At 33.0% G+C, this 8,032-nt stretch overlaps 1 protein-coding gene across 4 annotated transcripts in view; it reads right to left on the bottom strand.

Annotated features, from left to right (window-relative positions):
* The window catches only part of LOC129575422 (uncharacterized), a 10,079-nt gene extending 8,229 nt beyond the window's left edge, over positions 1-1,850 (bottom strand). Inside the window, exons 1-2 of one of the 4 annotated variants that reach the window (XM_055459023.1) lie at positions 1,236-1,850; positions 500-810 (exon numbers count right to left, since the gene is read on the bottom strand). The gene's annotated coding sequence lies outside the window, so the exon portion shown is untranslated. The remainder of the gene's footprint in view (positions 1-499; positions 811-1,235) is intronic. The other 3 variants (XM_055459024.1, XM_055459025.1, XM_055459026.1) reach the window with 3 other exon arrangements.
* Between the last annotated feature and the right edge of the window lie 6,182 nt (positions 1,851-8,032).

The raw sequence follows: 8,032 nt of genomic DNA, 5'->3' as shown, positions 1-8,032 counted from the left end.
AGAGAGAGAGAGAGAGAGAGAGAGAGAGAGAGAGAGAGAGAGAGAGAAAGATTTGACGCAAACTAGTATAACCTCTTAAGAAACATTATTTAGTAGGTGTATTCGATGAGAATAAGCGCGAACATTACATCGAAAAAAAAAAACAAACTAAAATACATTTTATTTTATGATTCATTAATATGGGATTTGCTTTAAACTAAAGAAAATCCGTTATATTGTTATGCGATCTAAATTCATTCCGTGTATCGTGTCCAGATAAACAACTGCAAAGCGTTGGCTAAAATTTGAACCGGTCGATGGCATAAGGTTCTTAGTCTTTTCGTAAAATGTTACACTTCTATATCGTTAAGATAAGAATCGGATTCACTGTTAGAAAAAAGGTATTTCCATGATTCGATGATTCGTCACACGTAAACACGCATACACATTCGTACAATGGGTCACATTTGTAGTGATAAAAAAAAACAACAGCAAAAACAAGTCATTGGCTTGCACTCACCTTAAGGTTTTTTTGCCGGCAGATGCTTGGATTTCGTATAAATTTTAAATAAATTAATGTGAATGGCAAAAAGAATTCCAACGGTAAATGTTTTTCATCAAGATTCTGGTTGTCACTTTAGTTTCGCGTGCGTTATTGTAGCCTGTTAGTAACAAAATATTTCATTCTCATTTCTTCTTCAGAAGTTTTCACTTGAAAAAGTTTTATCCGTTGAATAATTTATATCGCACTTTGAATTTATTCAAGTGAGTTTATTTCCGAGAAACACTTCAAGGTCCGACTGTAAGTAGGTGGAGTGCTGAAAATGGGATCTTTCAAAGTCTTTGCATTCTGTTCAAGGTATCATTGCTGCTGCTGTTACTACTGCTACTACTACTACTACTGCTGCTATTTTCGTTTTTGTTGTCACCACATAATTCTATTTCACAAAATTGCATTCGAAGAATGAATTAGCCGTTTCTTGTCGTCGAGACACTCCTTGGCCGGTCTTTTTCTGCTAACTCACGCTTTATTCGCTCAATTAAAAATGATAATGAAAACAAACACTATCAAGCACATTATAGCACAGCGATGCAATGCAATGCAACGAAAACAAACTTTTATCCGGATCCAGAGTTTTATACGAAGAGCAGAGAAATAACGAAAAACTAAATACTAAAATCATGAAAACAAAACGTAATGTTCAAAGACATTAATTAGACTTTAATTACGATATAATTATTATAGACTTCATTACTATCACGTAATAATAACTTGCTCGTAATTCCTGAATTTCCAATTTGTGAGATGCGCACACACTTCGTCTATTTCACTCGAGCGATAAGCATGGGCAATGTGCACGCGGCAAAAATGCACAGGAAATTTAAAATTATTCTAATATCGATTGTATTTATATCAATACTGTGGTTATCACGCTTTGATCGCGCTTCTACTCGTATCGATGTGATGATGATGATGCTTCTTAAGCATGGTACTTGCTGTCGCTCCACTCGGCAAACATTTATCGACTGTGCTCTGGTGGCGAACCAGCTTTACCATCAGCACGCGTATCGCTTCATTTTTTTGTTTCGTTTTATTTCATCTTCATTTCTTCCTTTGCTCCGGCAGCTGCCTTTAGAAACACTACATCAATGTGTACGATTGTATATTCGGAATATGAATGGCGGCAACAGCAGCAGCAGCAGCGACGGTGTAGCAAGTGCAGCGAAAGCACGTTGGGACTCTCTCTCTCTCTCTCTCACACACACTGTATCTCTTACATTTTACGTGTAAATGGTGTGTATATATGTAACGAGTTCTGTTTTTTGTGAAAAATGAATCACGACACTGATGTTTTGTGCTTCCTCGTCCATTGTCAAACAAATTTACAGTCCCATATGAAACGTATATATGTGTTGTTGCTGCTTGTGTCGTTAACAACTTGTTGGTGCATTTACTTGATCACTAACATGTCATGAAAAGTGACTCCTTTTCTAAACAACTGGCAATTCTACAGCAACTTTGCATACTAGAGTTACAATGTGCGTACGGAACTAACAAAGCAAAGTGAAACACGATTCTGCGATGGATTCGTTCAACGACGAAAATTCTGTGTTTTCAATGTGATCAAACACACTCACCAAATTTTATTATATTTGTTTGGTGTGTTTTGTTTGCTCCAGTGTGTGACATTGGTGTACAGCTGTCAAACACTCGATGAACAAACTGTGGCCGCAAAACTTGATGCTTTCATTTGATATATATATATATATATATATCTAAAACATGTTTATTAACCCATTCTTCGCTGCGACATTTTTCTCTATATCTGTAATTGATAATTGTAATATAAGAAATGAAAGCTGATCATTCAAAGATACAATCAAAACTTTAAAATCCTGAAAAAGTGGTTCCAGTCTGAAGTTATAGTCGTTGGCGTAAAATTTAAGCGCTTTTTTCACTGATGCCGTATGGCGTCGTCGCGGCAAATGGGTTAACATTATTATCAGTATATATAGGTATTGTTGCATGAATGACAACAAACAAGGTGCGTACGTCGATTGACATGCATTCAAGCACTTGTTTACTGAACTAATTCAACACACAGTGTGTTTTCTTCTTATTTCTATTTGTTATTCTTTCTCCTCCTCCTTTCTCCAAGTCATGTGTTTCCGTTAATAGATCGAAAGCATATAGTGAACGATTTTGTCCACTATCCACATGTTCCAATATAACAGTGCCTCAATAGTTGTTTAACCTCTTTTTCGTATTCACTTAATACGAAATCCCATTTATTCATCTATTGCCATGCGCTATGGCTATGGCTCACTGAAGAAGAATAACGCCAGAAAATGTGTTTAAGACAAAAGTCAAGATACATAAATACAGACACGTGTTTAGCCGTTTTTTTTTTTTTTTCAACCTTTTTCATAAATCAGAAACCATTTAATGAATACGAACGGTTCTGGTAGGATTATTCTGGAATTGATGCATATCAATGGCAATAGTCGAAAAAAAATACCCAATTTTATTCATAAAACCATAGCGTTTAAATGGATTTTATGTACATTTCGCTCAAGTATCATTTCGAAATCATTTTATGCGAAGTATAGTTTTCACTGATTAGTGGAATATCATAAGTTTACCGCACGTTGCTTCTAATGAATGGATTTAACGGTGTGAACAGACAAGCCGCACGGAACTAAATGAATAGAAAATTATGACAAAATTTTTAAACATCGGCATGTGATGATGGAGGGGCAATCACAATATAAGAGGTATCAATGGTCGGCTGTTTGCAGCGACGCTCAATTCACACGCGTGTCAACGGCACTGATTCACAATCTAACGTTTATTACAATTTATTTCGCTTTTTTATGGAAATAATATGCGCGATGCTCATATTTTTACAAACTAAGCACGGCGATAAGACGGAAATTAGAAGAGTTTAAATGATCATTTTCGTACACATTAAACAAAGAAATTTTTATGGACTGCTACACACACCATCGTATGCTTGAAGTGGTCCGAAAGTCTGGGATCTAAATTACTTTCACTTGGACACGATGACTTGATGTGAAAGAGTGAATAATTGTTCATGAGTCAATGTTGATAGTACTTTTTATTCACTTCGTCAAGAATTTGGGATTCAGTAGATGCCTCGCCGAGATGGCGGAAAACGAAACTTGAAAAAGAAAATTAACTACCCTAGTTTTCAGCACATCTCCGTCAACCTTATCTGTCTGATAATATTCATTTGTGAAAATTATTAGGTAAACACAGAGAACTTATGTAAATCAGCGAATTTCTCGATGGTATCTGCGGTGTATTTATATTGATTTCATACTACGACTAGAAGCTCACATTCACATTTGCTCAATTTGTATTCTGCAAACACCGTCGCTATCGTACAGTATTGACACAATTTTTTCATCTCATTTTCTATTGTACTGACGACGACAACAACAACAACAGCAGCCGAAGCAGCTGCAATAGTAGTTGCTCATACACAGGTGGAAAGAGGTTCATTAAAAAAAAAAAAAAAAACCTGCACCCAACAATAGTCTTTAGTCAAAAAACGACTTGAATGCGGTGAACTAGATACAAAACTCGGCTTTGATCCATATGGAGAAGAAAAATCGAGAGCAAAAATCCAATGCAAATGGCACAGAGGATTTCAAACTAGATAATACACTGAAGTTTGAGTGTGAGAAACTAAATTCATAGATTTACACCAGCAATCACGTAAGAACAATCAAATCGAAGCAGTATACACATACAATTCCATTGGTGGTCTTTTCAACAGCCAACCAGAAGAGAGAAAAAACCACTTACCGTACTTTCTTTGGCAGAATCAATCAATAATAATGACGATTGAACATTAATTCCACATATACAGCTGGAAATTCTTTTCAATTTTTTTGGAATGAAAACACATGCAAAACATTTCATATATAATATTTTTCATTTCTTATTTATTGAGTAGATTATTTTCATGACATGAATACATATAATTTATTTTCTCATTTCATCGCTCCTTTTTGCTTCATCCTTCATTCATTTATTATTTATTTTTATGTTTTTGTATCCCTATAATAATAACATGTTTTTTCTCTTTTATTTCGTTTACATTTTAATGTTTTAATAAATAGGTTTTTTGCATCGTTTTTTGTTTATTTTTTTTTTTTTTTTAAGTATACATATTTATATTAAACAATTTTCTTTACTTGTCACTGTATATCGCTGTCGTGGTGAGTGAGTCTCTGTCTATGTATGTATGGGTGTCTGATTCATTTATTGTTTTATTTTGCACATTAGCAATTTTTTTTTTTTTTGCTCGGCTAATATAATTACATATTGTAATGTAGTTTGTTTGCTTTGTTTTTTGTTTTTTTTTTGTTTGTTTGTTTAAATCCACAACCATTCTCATTTCATAAATTTTAACCATTTATTTATAATATAGAGATTTATATGTACTGTATGTTTGTGGGAGTTTCTAACTCATTTCATTTGCCTGTCTGTCTGTATTCTGAACAGTTTGTGAATGTGATGTGCATTCTGTCTTCACTTCGGCTTCTTTAAATATATACTTGTAGAATTGGAGTTGTTTAGAGAAATATAGAGTACATTTGATTTGATTTTCTTATTCAAGTCATTTCTAGATATATTCTCCCTCTTCAACATCATTTTTTATTCATTGTTATCTTTAAAATGGTTTACTTTATTGATTCGGTAGGCAATTAGTTTCAGTAAAATGAATGAAAATTGATGACAACATTTTGATGCTATCCTATTCACTGTGTGTGTTTGTCGTGATTATGAAGCAGATGCAAGTCTCTTTACGCTAAATCTAAATATCTAGTATATGTTCCTCTGTATCGAAAGAGATTTTGAATATTTGATTGCTGCCAAAAATGTGTATGAGTTTGGATGAGTTTAAATGTGATAACCGATAAATTGCTTGTAAAAATTATGCCAATTTCATTTTTCCTGAACATCAAACGCATATCAACTTTTGTTCAAAAATGTTTGTATATATATATATATATTAATATATTGCTTTAGTTTTAAACAAATCAACAAAGTCTGCACCAAATCATTCAATGAATGTGACTTTTAACAAGTGCGACCCCGAACAGTTCGATCGAATCAAACAAATGCACTATTGTTGTGCTGAGGCCTTTTTCATGTGAAGGCAATTAAAGACAAAATCTATATAGCAATTTAATACCATCACTTTGTTTAAGTACAACCAACCTTCTCAAAAAAAAAAAAATGAACACGAATTTCAATTCTTGCATTCAATAACAGTCAATGACAGATAGCTGGAGATATATGCCGAGCATAGAAATTCTTCAAGCTGAGATTGGGACATTTTGACTTTGTGACGTGATCTCTATATATAAATTCATGGTGAAATCCATACAAATTCATGGATACCATCATGAATTTGTATGGAAGGCACGTCACAAATTCAAAATGTCCCAATCTCAGCTTGATGAGTTTCTATGCTCAGCATATATCCCCAGCTATCTGTCAGTGATTGTTCAATAAAGAAACCAACAACAACGAAAAAACTAAAATGGGCATTTTTAAATATTGCTTGGTTACGTGTTTTCTTTAGATTTTCGATTCAAAAGAATCACAATATCGCCAATATCAATTGTGTCGCAAAAACACACTTTTATTCACTCATTTGATAACTAAATATCTATTAGTGGTATCTGGTTTCGTTGCTGTACAAAAAATGAAATGATACCGGTAATGTGTGTGTGTGTGTCAGAGTTAATCGGTGTAATTTCGATAAAAATAATAAATTTTGTTGAAGCCGTTGATTTAAAGTGACTTTTTAAAAATGGTATTAGTGGATTTGTGTCCTGTTTTCAGTTTAGTTTGTATTATTATTACTATTATTATTATTATTCAACATTCGAATTAATAAATGTCTATATAAAATTTCAACAACAAAATATTGTCCGAAATTGTTATGTCTACTTTTAACCAATTTGAGTTTGTAATATTATTTGTGTGTGTGTGTGTGTTGAAAATGATGTTACATCTCACGGTTGCAAGATCTTTTTTACCATCCAAAAATGAAATCAATACATTCATCAACAAAGGTACGTTCATCATTAGTGTTAATAATCTGTTTATATTTTTCATATGACGCTCAGTGCCGAACGATTGAATTGACGAACCTGGATTCTATTCTAGATTCTTCATGGTATTGAACACGAAATAAATTCGTGGCATTTCCACATCCATTTGAATAAAGATTTTTTTCTTTCTAAAATAAGTTGTGTTTGTTTTTATTTTTATTTTTTTTTTAGCCGCCTATTTTCACTCTTTATGTTCCTATGGTCTGCTTTTAGTATTAATTAGTATTTGCATGCTTTTTCACAATGTTGTTACGAATGGGTTATATTTTGTAATTGTATTTTTTGTTCCAGTTGTAATTTTCCATTTAGTTTGGGATTCCATTTTGCTTAGACGATTTTTGAGCATACAGTGTTATTTTCTTCCGATGAAACGAAGTGCCGGTATCACATAATATTTTTGTTTTAATTTTTTCCTGTCCCATTTTATATCATTTTAGCGATCGATTCATTTTCAAAGGAAAATAAATTAATTTTTCCGTCTATTATACATTATATAAACAGGTCTACAGTTTTAGTTTATCGAAATCGACTGAAAATAAAGTACAGACACTTAATGAATGAAAGAAAATAGGAAATATGAGTCCATGAAGCCAAAGTACATGTAGAAGACTGGGTTGAGGTTGGTTTTTATTTTTCGGTGAGCTTGTCGTTTCGAGTGTGATTTTCCCACCAGAGAAAAAAAAAACGGGAAGTAAATTCTTTAATTTGTACGTGTTTTTTCTAGAGTAGGTATGTGTAATTAGATCAACTTCAATTCGAATACAGCATATCACCCTCAATTTGTTTGCGATTTATATATGCGAAACTTGCAAAATGCATTTCAATTTTGCAAAGAGACTGAACTGATCATGAAACGTTTAGCCATCCCATTATAACTCATTGCGCTGTTCAAAATGTATACAGATAATAAATATATATATATATAATAAATATGGTTCTTGGCATCAGGTTCGTTAATTTTTCTTTCAGACTCCGTGAAAGATGTTTCTTCAAATCTTTGAGGCTTCAAATGATACGAAGTAAGTGATTTAATGTTGCTGGTAAATTTTGTCATTTTCATGCGGTTCATAAAACAATGTCAAAAATGTTTCTCCACAAAAAAAAAAATACCACAACCATATATGGCGACTGCTGATTTAGAAATTGCAGGAAATGCAGGAAAGTTTGGGGTTTTTATTTTGTGTGATGTCTCCTTTGTTTCGAGAAAAAAGAACATTTGCAACTTGCAGCTCGATTGAGATATCGTTTGATTTAATGTTTGCTGTAAATTTCCCATTTGGAATAATTGATTCAATTATATGGAGAATGCAGGTAAATGGTTTCATTCATGAGATTCAACAGTTAAATTTATATAGGTGAATCATGGTAGTGGTGATGGTGGTGTTGGTGTTGGACT

This window comes from Sitodiplosis mosellana, unplaced genomic scaffold (genome assembly GCF_009176505.1).
Source record: "Sitodiplosis mosellana isolate CC-2019 unplaced genomic scaffold, AAFC_SMos_1.0 Smas_scaffold_6167, whole genome shotgun sequence".
In the NCBI taxonomy this organism is placed as follows: domain Eukaryota; kingdom Metazoa; phylum Arthropoda; class Insecta; order Diptera; family Cecidomyiidae; genus Sitodiplosis; species Sitodiplosis mosellana.
The sequence above is the reverse complement of the archived record's forward strand: the minus strand, read 5'-3'. Positions and strand labels throughout refer to the sequence as shown.